The sequence below is a fragment of the Muntiacus reevesi genome, chromosome 11 (assembly GCF_963930625.1).
Source record: "Muntiacus reevesi chromosome 11, mMunRee1.1, whole genome shotgun sequence".
Taxonomy (NCBI): Eukaryota; Metazoa; Chordata; class Mammalia; order Artiodactyla; family Cervidae; genus Muntiacus; species Muntiacus reevesi.
Genome location: NC_089259.1, coordinates 73,543,479 through 73,555,794, shown reverse-complemented (window position 1 = coordinate 73,555,794; position 12,316 = coordinate 73,543,479).

The following is a 12,316-nucleotide window of genomic DNA, read 5'->3' as shown; positions in this document are numbered from 1 at the left end:
TACAGAACAATTCTTTTTCAAATCTATTACAGAAGATGGTGGTGATGGTGATGTAGTTTTTAATCCAAATCCACCCAAAGAGACAAATCAGGATAACAAAACTCAAAAGCATTAAGAAACACCTGTAACAAAACTAAGTGACAAGCTATGCCCACAAACACCAAAATAGAAATGGGAAGGAGAAAACAAGAGAAGTCACAAGAGCTGCATAATATCAGCATTTGTGAGGGAGGAAGGAGATAGAAGCAAAGGCATCTTATAGCCTGAGAAAAGGGAAACAGCAAAAAACAGCCAGAGGACAGAATAAAGACTCACAGTGAGCGAAACTGCAATTTGGACTGTAGAGTCCAAATTGACCAGAACAGGGACATGAGAGCAAAAGTCAAAGACGGTCCAGATAAAATGTGAAGCCAAGAGATCTCAGAAAGTACAAGGCAATATTTTTTGAACCCTTTGTAAAAACAATAGAAAAGGGAGCTTTACACATAAAGCTAGAAAAGTTATCCTGACTAATCTCTCCTATCTAACAGGGCAAATTAGTTTCACATGAAAATTAATAACAAAAGGGGAGGCAATCAAATCTCAGAGTTATTACGAGGAAAAAGATGTTAGGGTGACATCAATAAAAGACAATAAAAGCAAAGCTTAAAACATGTTCACAAAACAGATGAAAACCACAAATTGATCATTTTAAATGAGCTAAAACAAAGTAACAAAATAATAGAAGATTTGAGAGAACAGGACTAAAGAAAATTAGAGAAACTAAAAATGAGATGATAGAATTCAGGAAATAACAACAAATGTAACCAAAAATTAAATCTTCAGAAATGAAGATTATGTTAGAAATAGTATAAAAACAAGTATTTAAAAAGAAGCCTTATAATAAATAGAAGGTGAAATTTAAAAAAATTAGTATCAAAAAGAAAATAAGAAAGTGATTTTAAAAGACTTGAGAAAAAAGTGGTAGATAAGATGGTCATAGAGGGGGATCCCCAAAGGAGAAAACTAAAGTGGTAGAGAACAAATACTAAAAACGCTTTTTTTTTTTTTTTGGCCATACCACCCAGCTTGCAGGATCCTAGTTCGCCCACAAGGGATCAAACCTGGGTCCTCAGCAGTAAAAGCAAATCCTTAATCACTGGATCTCCAGGGAATTCCTTAAAAACACTATTTCAAGAAAACTGTCCCAATGAGAAAAAAATGACTTGAAGTTATATAGTGAAAAGGTATACTGCATATGTAAGAAAATCAACTCAGAACAATCAACTCCAAGACACAACTTAGTAAAGTTATTAAATATGTAAGAAAAAAATATACTGAGCACCCAGGCAAAAATATGTCCGGGACTTACTTCATCATAATCTGTAGAGTTAAGGACAGCAGGTAAGAGAGTTAATAAAAGCAGACAGGCCATGAGTTGATAACTGTTGGAGACGAACAGAAAATGCATACACTATTCCGTATGCTTCTGTGCACGTGGAAGGCTTTTCATGGAGTATGAATGAACTATTGCTACTCACACAATAAGGAAAAGAAAATCTCACAAATTTGGGGCTGAACAAAAAGAAGCCAAATAAAAGTGAGAATGCAGTGTGATCTTATTTACATTAGGCTTTAAAAAAGGCAAAACAAATCTATGACGTTAAAAGTCAGGACAGTGATTAGCCTTGAGGAAATAATAACTGAGAGAGGGCCAAAGGATGATTCTGCTGTACTGAAAGTATCCTTTTTTTGTTTTGGGCATTAGTCACATAGGTATGCCTGCTTTGTTAAAATTCATAAAATTGTACACTTACTTACCACTTAAAGTCCTTTTCTGTATGAATACTGTACTTCTTAAAAAGGTTTTTTGATTCGCAAAATTCAAAGTAAAAGTGAATAAACAACTATTTCCTGTATATTCTAAAAAAGCTTATTTCTATACTCAATTTCAGTGGATATTCTTGGGAGACAGCTATACTACTAATGATATACCCAACTTTCTGCCAATAGAAACAATCAAGCATACACTCAAACCCAGATACTGAAAGAAAGTTAACCAGTACCTTCAGCCTCCTGAATGAATCAATATATCTGTACAATATCTAACCAGCAGGAAAAGTGACGGCTATGTATACTTATGTACACACAGAGAGAGCTAGTGCTCAACACTGAAATGCCTCAAGCAGTGCTAAGTCCACAAAGCATACGCTGCTATATCAATAACACTAGAGCAGTGTGACTTAGCATGTTTGACTAACCTGACTAACCAGAGTATACAAACACATACTGTACAACATGTGTGACCTTTATCTTGAAGGCACTGAGGGACAATCAAACAAATCGATGATGAGCAGCCTGCCTGTTGTGAAGGAAGATACATACACCCTCTCACCAATGCAACAGAAAAGCTAGACAAGATAAAAAAGTTCTTTTAAAAAATAAAGCTGGACAAGATACACCAATCTGAATGCTGTACTAAACCCATGTGAGATGTTATCATTGAGGAAACTGGTTAAAGTTATGGGACATTTCTTTGTATCGTCTCTTACCATGCACATGAATTTACAATGACCCTAAAATAAAAAGTTTAGTTAAAAGTTTTAGAAATAAAAGATTTCTTAGAAGGCAGCTTTGAATATATTCAGTAATATATTATACATAGCTCATTTTTCTCCTTCACGCTCTTAAGGAAACCATTCCTTTAAAAAAAATAATAAAGGAAAAGTCAAGGGGGAAAAAGGATATACCAATCTAAGCCACACTCTGACTGGTAGAGTCTTTGTTTAATATAGAAATAAAATCCATTGCAAGAACTTCTGAATATATACTCAAAATATTGGAACCAGAATCTCAAAAGAGGTATCTGCATGCATGTGTTCACAGCAGCATTATTCACACAGCTAATAAGTAGAAGCAACCCAAATGTCCATCAGTGGATGAACAGACAAACAAAATGTATCCACACAAAACAGAATGTTACTCATCATTTTTGAAAAAACTGTCTCAAGCTATGACATGGGTGTCCTTGAGGACATCATGCTAAGTGAAATAAATCAGCCACCAAACAACAATAATTAAATGAGAGACTAGAGTCTAAGGAAATAAACAGTCACTGATTAATAGGCATAGAGTTTCAATTCTGGAAATCCATTATCCAACAATGTGAGTATACATAACACTGTTAAACTTGATTATGGTAGAGATGATAAATTTTGTGTTGTGTTTTCTATCACAAATAAAAAATATGTTTTAACATTTTCAAATGAAATCTGAATGAATATGTCATATGCAGACTTGATTTTTAAAAATAAAGTTATTCAAGTCAAAAGAATATTATCTCAGATGAAAGAATAAAACTGCTAGAAGAGATAAAGAGGTAAAATATTAATATACTGCTCCATCTGCTCAATTTAAATATGTTAAGCTTCATGATACAGGTAAGTATAAGCAAATGTTGATTGCCTAAAACTACAATAAAATTTGAGGAAGATAAAATGCATGGAGTAAAATATCAAGTTTCTGAGAAATCTGCATGCAGGTCAAGAAGCAACAGTTAGAACTGGACATGGAACACCACACTGGTTCCAAATCAGGAAAGGAGTACATCAAGGCTGTATATTGTCACCCTGCTTATTTAACTTATATGCAGAGTACATAACTTATATGAGAAATGCTGGGCTGGATGAAGCACAAGCTGGAATCAAGATTGCTGGGAGAAATATCAATAACCTCAGATATGCAGATGACACCACCCTTATGGCAGAAAGTGAAGAAGAACTAAAGAACCTCTTGATGAAAATGAAAGAGGAGAGTGAAAAAGTTGGCTTAAAACTCAACATTCAGAAAACTAAGATCATGGCATCTAATCCCATCATTTCATGGCAAATAGATGGGGAAACAATGGAAACAGTGACAGACTTTACTTTTTGGGGGCTCCAAAATCACTGTGGATGGTGACTGCAGCCATGAAATTAAAAGATGGTGCTCCTTGAAAGAAAAGCTATGGCAAACCTAGACAGCATGCTAAAAAACAAAGACATTACTTTGCCAACAAAGGTCCATCTAGTCAAAGCTATGGTTTTTCCAGTAGTCCTGTATGGATGTGAGAGTTGGACCATAAAGAAAGCTGAGCGCCGAAGAACTGATGCTTTTGAACTGTGGTGTTGGAGAAGACTCTTGAGAGTCCCTTGGACTGTAAGGAGATCCAACCAGTCCATCCTAAAGGAAATCAGTCCTGAATATTCATTGGAAAGAATTCTAATACTTTGGCCACCTGATGCGAATAACTGACTCATTTGAAAAGACCCTGATGCTAGGAAAGATTGAAGGCAGTAGGAGAAGCGGACGACAGAGGATGAGATGGTTCCATGACATCACTGACTCGATGGACATGAAACTGAGTAAGCTCTGGGAGTTGATGATGGACAGGAAAGCATGGCATGATGCAGTCCGTGGGGTCACAAAGAGTCGGACACAAATGAGCAACTGAACTGAAAATGACAAAAAGCAGGAAGAGGTAAATGAAAAGACTGTTGTAAGATTCTTCAAAATACTAACTTAAATAGCCTAAAGTAAATCAAGGATGTAAGCTGTCACCATCTAGAGTGATCACTACAAGGGTAATAAAAAGTTATCAGTAAAAAGAGAACAGAAAAACAGATTAATACAAATATTTCATGAGGCAAACAAGTAGAAAAAAATGGGACCAAAAACAGAATCAATAGCAAACCAATAGAAATAAACATAATAAAGTCAATATACTTAAATTCAATTATAATAGTAACTATGTTATATGTGAAAGGACTGTATAGTCCAATTCAAAGATTTCAGATTGGATGAAATACACTGTATGCTATTTACAAGTTAAATTTAAATATAAAAACATAGGTTGAAATAAAAAGTATGAAAAAAGCATGCAAACATTAGTTAAAATAAAGCTTGTATTGTCATATTAATATCTGATAAGTAGACTTTTTTAATTATGAAAGTGATTTTATTTAACTGATTATAAATAAAACCATACAAAAGAAACAGTCTAAAAATCAGAGTTATAAACTATTCAGTGAAAGATGTTTTTAAAAGCTAAGTCATTCTCTTTTTGAGGATTCTAAACAAACATAACTGAATATATATAAAATATTATATTGCATATCATACAAAGAACTTTATAGAAATGGCTGTATTCTTTTTCCTTCACTTTTGCAAATACATCTTTCTATAACCCTATGCACTGGAGCCCGCCAGGCTCCTCTGTCCACAGATTCTCTAGGCAAGGATACTGGAGTGGGTTGCCATTTCCTTCTCCAGGTGCTCTTCCTGACCCAGGGATCAAACTAGGGTCTCCTGCATTGCAGGCAGATTCTTTTACCATCTGAGCCACCAGGGAAGCCCTTTCTATGGTTACAAATTTGATTTCCAATCATGATATAGATCAGCTAGAGGGAAAAAAAAAGTATGTATATATATTTTTTCTTCTCATATCTCATATCAAATAAAATTTGAGGTATGACAAGCAGACTTTAAGGCAAAAAAAAAATATTACTGAAGATAAAGACGTGTACTCATGGTGATAAAAGTACCAATTTGAATGAATATGTAATAAACTTAATTTGTATTCACCTATAGAAATACTTTATAAGATAAATGTTTTATACATATTTTATACGAACCATTGGCCACCAGTCGGAAATTGATTTTTTTTAAATAACAACTTCATTGAATTCCAATTTATATACCATCTAATTTATCTATTTTAAAAGGTAAAAATAGGGCTTCCCTGGTGGTCCAGTGTCCATGTTCCCAATGCAGGGGGCCCAGGTTCAGTCCCTGGTCAGGCAACTAGATCCCACAGAGAGCAACAAAGAGTTTGCACGCTGCAAATAAGACCTGGCACAGCCAAATAACTTAATTTTTTTTAATAACAATTTTTTTTAAAGGTAAAAATAAAAGTTTTATAGTACGTTCACAGACTTGTGCGATCACCACCACAATCAACTTCAGAACATTTCCATCACCTCCTAAAAAACCGAGGTACCCATTAACAGTCGTGCACACACTCAGCTCCAATCTGGAGTCGAGATATCCACTAAGCAATCCACTAATTTATTTTCTGTGTATAGCTTGCCTCCTATGGACGTTTCCTATAAATGGAATCATACAATATGTGGTGCTTTGAGATCTGGCTGTTTTATCCAATCGCAGTGTCGGGGTCAGAGTCCAGTTTTTGTGATCTCTATCAGATCTGGTGCAGCTCCTTTGGTGCGGCTGCTCGACCAACCCAGAAACTGAGATCACCCTCCTCACATACACCCAACACGCATGGTGAGAAGTAGAAAGGATTCATACAGGAGAAGAATGGGAGACACAGGACAGCTACTCGTTCCAAGCAGCAGTTTGGGAGTTCAGCTAGGTGATGTTGCAGGGATCTTTCTCTGCTGGCAGAGAATGCTCCTTGACTAGGACACAGTCTCCTTGGGAGTGGCTCCTGGTCTATTGTTCGTTACCGCCCTTGGCTAAACAGACAGATCCTGGCCAGATCCAGTCCAGATCCACCCCCAAGGAATGTGCTGTGAGTGTGTGTCCCTCTGCTTCTTCCCCATCCCCGTTCAACCTCTCATCGCCTAGTGCCCCAACCCCCATCTTGTTTCAGATTTTCATTAAGCAAGCTCTTGGGGGGCGGGGGGCGGGGATAGTCACGTTGTCAGAAAAGCGGGCAAACTAATTATCCCTTATAATGTTTATTATTTATTCATGTTAGGTAGTTAGAATAGGGAAAAGGAGTCCAAAATGGCGGTGGCTAAAAGACAAGGAAGGAAAAAGCTCACGAAAATAAAACAGAGGAAGGTCAAAGGGAGGTCCAAGGACTGGAGTGAGGACTTCAGGTAGAACAGCGCTCCTGGCCAAGTCCAATTTGCACAGGGCAGGCCAGGGGGGAGAAGAAAAACATAAAAAGAGGCGACAAAGGGCTCTTCTTCTCTCTCTCCCACGCGCGCCTGCGCTCCTGCGTGCTCCCTTCCCCCGTCCCCAACGCGATGGGGCGCTCTTCTCTTTGCATCTTTGGATCAACGTGCCCTCACGCCTCGAAGATGGATTTTCTTGCTATCTTCTAAATAAAATAGAGCTATAACACTGATTTCTCTAAGAGCTATAACACAGTCTGTCCAAGACCTGAGAGCTGTGACGCGCTGAGGAGGCTTTAATGTCCGTCACTCCAAATCCTTGTGACGAGACAAAGAACTGAGAAGCATACACTCACCTGACATTAATAAAATAGAATTCACACACACACACACACACACTTTCAAAACACCAGAAGAAAAATAGGAGAACAGCTACAATCCAGGCTATGTGGTAAGCCACAGAATTCAGAAGAAGGCTTAGAACACCCATGGTAAGTGTCTCACTGAAGAATCCTGAATATCCTGTGCAGTTGGAACCCAGTTAAAACCTACTGTAATTTACTTCCTAAAACAATCACACTGGGTCTTCTCTCAAAGCCTCTTTTTAAAAAGGAGAGGGGAAACTGAGAAACACCATCCAATTCCAGTTCTGCAGCAGCCTCACATACATTCTACAATTTTCATTTGGTGTTAAAACAAAAAAAAGTTTCTGCTACCCCACCTCGTCACTTGGCTCTTCATTCCTCTCACCTCCTTCTCTGTCTTCTATGATGAAGCAGCAACAAATTTCAGCTCCCAGTGACAGCTTCCCCAGGAAAAACTATACCCACTACACTGGACCAGCAAGACTCAAGGGATGGCAAACAAGGTAATTTTATTTGTGTTGTGTTCCCTTTAATTTTTTTTCCAGAAATGATCCTTAAGTCTATGAAAAGATACACACATTCTCTCATAATAAGAAAGATGAATATTAAAATTATGTTGAGATGCCATCTCTCACCTATTGAATTGATAAAATGCCAAAAGTTTAAAATGCATTGCTGTTGACGTTTTGGGAAAACAGGCACTCTCATACATTACTGGTGGGTTTAAAGGGTACAACTTCTCTGGAGGGTCTTTTAGCAATATTTACCAAATGCACTTAACCTTTGGCCCAGAAATTCCACTTTTAGAAAATGAGTTCCACCGATATACCTGTGTATGTAACCTGACATGTACAAATTTATACACACACATACACACAAAGTTTTCATTGCATCACTTTCTGTAATAGTGAAAGACTATAAATCCCAAGCATCTGGCAATAGGGAACAGGCTAAATAAACTATGGTACATTTAAATAAACGGGTACTGGTTTATATAGTACAGGTTAAATATGGCACAGGGTAAATAAACTACGGTACATCTACCCATGAACTCTAGAATACCATGGAACTGAAAAAAAAAGAAGATCTCTACGCACTGATATATAGGAAGCTCTCCCAGTTACATTGTCAAGTTAAAAAAAAAATAAACACACGTGACTTCACAGAAGATATCCAGGAATCTTTCCTTCTACCTAACAACTACGGGACCAGCAGGAATTGTCTAAAGGTAAATATTTTGGAACTGTGGAGTCAGTCAAACACCTGGAACACTTGCAGCAGAGCTTGACAAAGGGACTGGTGATTTAACCTCTTGCATAGCACTTACCATGCCTCAGGCCCTCAGCAGGCAGCCTTGGGTACAACAGCCCACATTCCAGGGAAGATGTTCATGACATTAGATTTGGCAATGATTTATTGGGTGTGATACCGAAAGTACAGGCAACAACAACAAAAATAAATACAATATGAGTTCCATCAAAATTAAGCTCTTGTACATCAGGCTTCTGGTAAAGAATCCGCCTGCCAATGCAGGAGACCCAAGAGACATGGGTTCTATCCCTGGGTTGCGAAGATCCCCTGGGGGAGGAAATGGCAACCCACTCCAGTACCCTTGCCTGGAAAATTCCATGGATAGTGATGGGTTACAGTCTGTGGGGTCACAAAGAGTCAGACACAACTGAGTGCGCATGCGCGCGCACATACACACACACACACACACACACACACACACACACACACATCAAAGCACACTATTGAGAAAGTGAAAAGACAACCCACAGGATGGGAAAAATATCTACAAATGATATATCTGATACAAGGTTAATATCCAGAATATATAAAGTACTCTTGCACCTCAACAATACAAAGTGGCTAACCCAAATTCAAAAACAGAGAAAGAACTTGAATGAACTTTTCTCCAGAGGAGACAAATGGCCAAAAGGCACATGAAAAGGCACAGCATCAGTCATTAGGAAATGCAAATCAACACCACGATGGTACGCCACTTCACAAACATTAGGACGACTATTATCAGAAGCAAGCAGAACATAGGTGTTGGATGTGGAGAAACTGGAACCCTCCTCTCTGGCTGGTCAGAAGGTAAAATGGTACAGTCACTGTTAGAGAAACAGCCTGGCGGTTCCTCATAAAGATAAACACACAGTTACCAAATAATCCAGCATTCTCCTTCTACATTAAAATGGTAAATTTTATATTACTACTGTTTTACGGCAATTAAAAAAAAAAAGGTCTGAAAGGTATGCTACATTTTTTGTAAGAATAGGAGATTCATATTTGCTTACTGCATAAGGAAATACTGGAGCAATAAACATATAAAAATGTTTACCTGTAAGAGGAGACATGAACTTGGGCAAACTCCAGGAGATGGTGAGGGACAGGGACACCTGGCATGCTGCGGGCCATGGGGTCGCAAAGAGTCAGACACGACTTGGTGACTGAACTACAAGAGAATGGCAATTGGGTAGACAGAGATAGGTGTGAGGCGGCTTTCTCCGTGTACACTACTCATATCATTTTATTTATTGACATATAGTTGATTTTCAATGTTGTGTTAGTCTCTGGTACTCAGCAAAGTGATTCAGTTATACATTTATACATATATTTTTCAGGTTCTTTTCCATTATAGATTATTACAAGATACTGAATATAGTTCCCAGTCCTATTCATACTAGGACCTCACTGTTCATCTCCTTTACACACGGTGCTGTGCATCTGTCGATCCCAAGCTCCTAGTTTCTCTCTCTCACCCCTTCTCCCCTTTGGGAATCTTAAGCTTGTTTTCTATGTCTGTGAGTCTGGTCCTGTTTTGGCAATAAGTTCATTTGTATCATTCTTTTTAGACTTCACATATAAGAGATATCATTTGATATTGGTCCTTCTCTGCCTGGCTTTACCTCACTTAATAGGATAATCTCTAGGTCCAACCACATGGCTGCAAATGGCGTTATTTCATTCTTTTTACAGCTGGGTAATATTCCACTGTATATATGTACCACATCTTCTTTATCCAATCATCTGTCGATGAACATTTAGCTTGCTTCCACGCCTTGGCTATTTTCCATAGTGCTGCTATGAACACTGGTGTGCAAGTATCTTTCTGAATTAGCGTTTTGGTCTTTTCTGGATATATGCTCAGGATTGGGATTGCTGGATCATGTGGTAACTCTACTTTTAGTTTTTTAAGGAAATCCATGTTATTCTTCATAGTGGTCATACACTATTCATATCATTTTTATTTTAAATCATGTGATGTATTACTTATACAAAATGAATACATTTTTCAAACAATAAGTAAAAATTATTCAGATATATTCTTCCCTGCCCCTCAATGAAAATGATAGCAGTCACATGACTTTTTCTGACCATGCTTACATAACTAAAGGTCCTGTAGTCATTTTAAATCACATAGTCTCAATTTCATTTCAAATAAAATGTTTATCCCATAAAATGGTGAGAGCTTCAAAGTTAACACAGGGTGAGATCTCGTCTCACAGACGACCTCTGCGGTGGGTGTAGCCTCTCGATGATGGAGGAGGGCACGGCCCACTTGCCCCTCCGCAGGCGTTCACCCCTGCTCACTGGGATTTTACTAACCTTCTTGTCTGACCGTCCCCCCAACTCCACCTTGAGGGGAGAGAAATGTTACTTTACCAGTAGTCATGAGGCGGTCTCACACTTTCTGTGCTCATAGATATTCAATGCTCTTCCCCTTCGGGGGTTCTTCATGGGTCTTGATAAGATACCACCCACAGATCACTGTTGGATTTTCACCAGCAGTTCCCTTGACCTGAAGGGAGGGACTCTATTGCAAGTCGTCTACTCACTTCTACCCACTGGGAACTGTGATGGGGCTCTGCCAACTTCTCCTCAATGAGCCTTTCACCCTTTCCAAGGCCATTAGGTCAGATTACGCAATGACCCCAGTCAGGCGCTCGCCACATCTCATTCATGGGAAATACTCATGCATGGACTGCCTCACAAACTCTGGAAGAAAAGGCTGGTTACAGTCTACTAGGGGCTCGCCTTGCGCCACTTCCCAGCAGCAAGCCTGCTTCGGCCCTCCATCTCTAGCTTTCCTCAGAAGGAGGCACCCATCAGCGCACTCGCTGCGACCTGGTAAGTTCAGAGGACACACAGGAAGCTTCCCCAGAGGCGTCTCTCTTCTGACTTGAGGTGAGGGAGATATCTCATGCCTGTTTGTCTCCGTTGAGAAGAAGCACGGTCCACACTCACCAACAGCTCTCTCCAAAGAAATCCTTTCAAAATTTCCTCTCCCTTATATTGGAGAAAATGCAACACCCTGGACAAATTATCAAAATTAACATAACCAATGAGAGCCAGATAGATACGCACTCTAGATGTGATAACTCTGAGGAAAAAAATGTTTCATTAGTGTGGCAGTTTGACTAGGGATTACAAACTGGATAGAATCACGAGAGAACAGTAAAACTCAAAACGAGAACTGTTCTCTTAAATTAAAAAAAAATTTTTTTTACAGTATTCTTCAAAACTGTCATTATTATAAAAGACAAAGAAAGGCTCAGGAACTGTTCTGGATGAAGGAGATGAAAGAAACAATTAAATGCAATACGTCGACTGCAACCTCTAGTGGAGGAAAAAACAAGTGCTGTCAAGGACATTATGAAGTCATTTGACAAACTGTATAGTGAATGGTAGATTATTTTAAAGTACTGCTAATGTTAAAGGTCTTCGTGAGGTTAACAACTGTACTGGGGTCATGTAAGAGAATGTCCTTTCCTTCAGTAAATATTCAGTGAAGTATCTGGAAACAAAGGGGCATAATGCCTGCAGCTTATTCTTAAATAATTTAGAAAAAAATAGAGAAGGATAATAAATCTCTCTTTAACAAAAAAGTAATAAAAAATGTTTATAATATAAAATATAAACTGAAATCTGGATACAAGGTAAACAGGTGATTTTTTTGTACAATTCCTGCAATTTTCCTGTAAGTTTGAAAGTATTTCCAAATAAAAAGCTTTTTATTAAAAAAAAAAAAAACTGCTCTCTTCTAAGTCTCACTGCTAACCC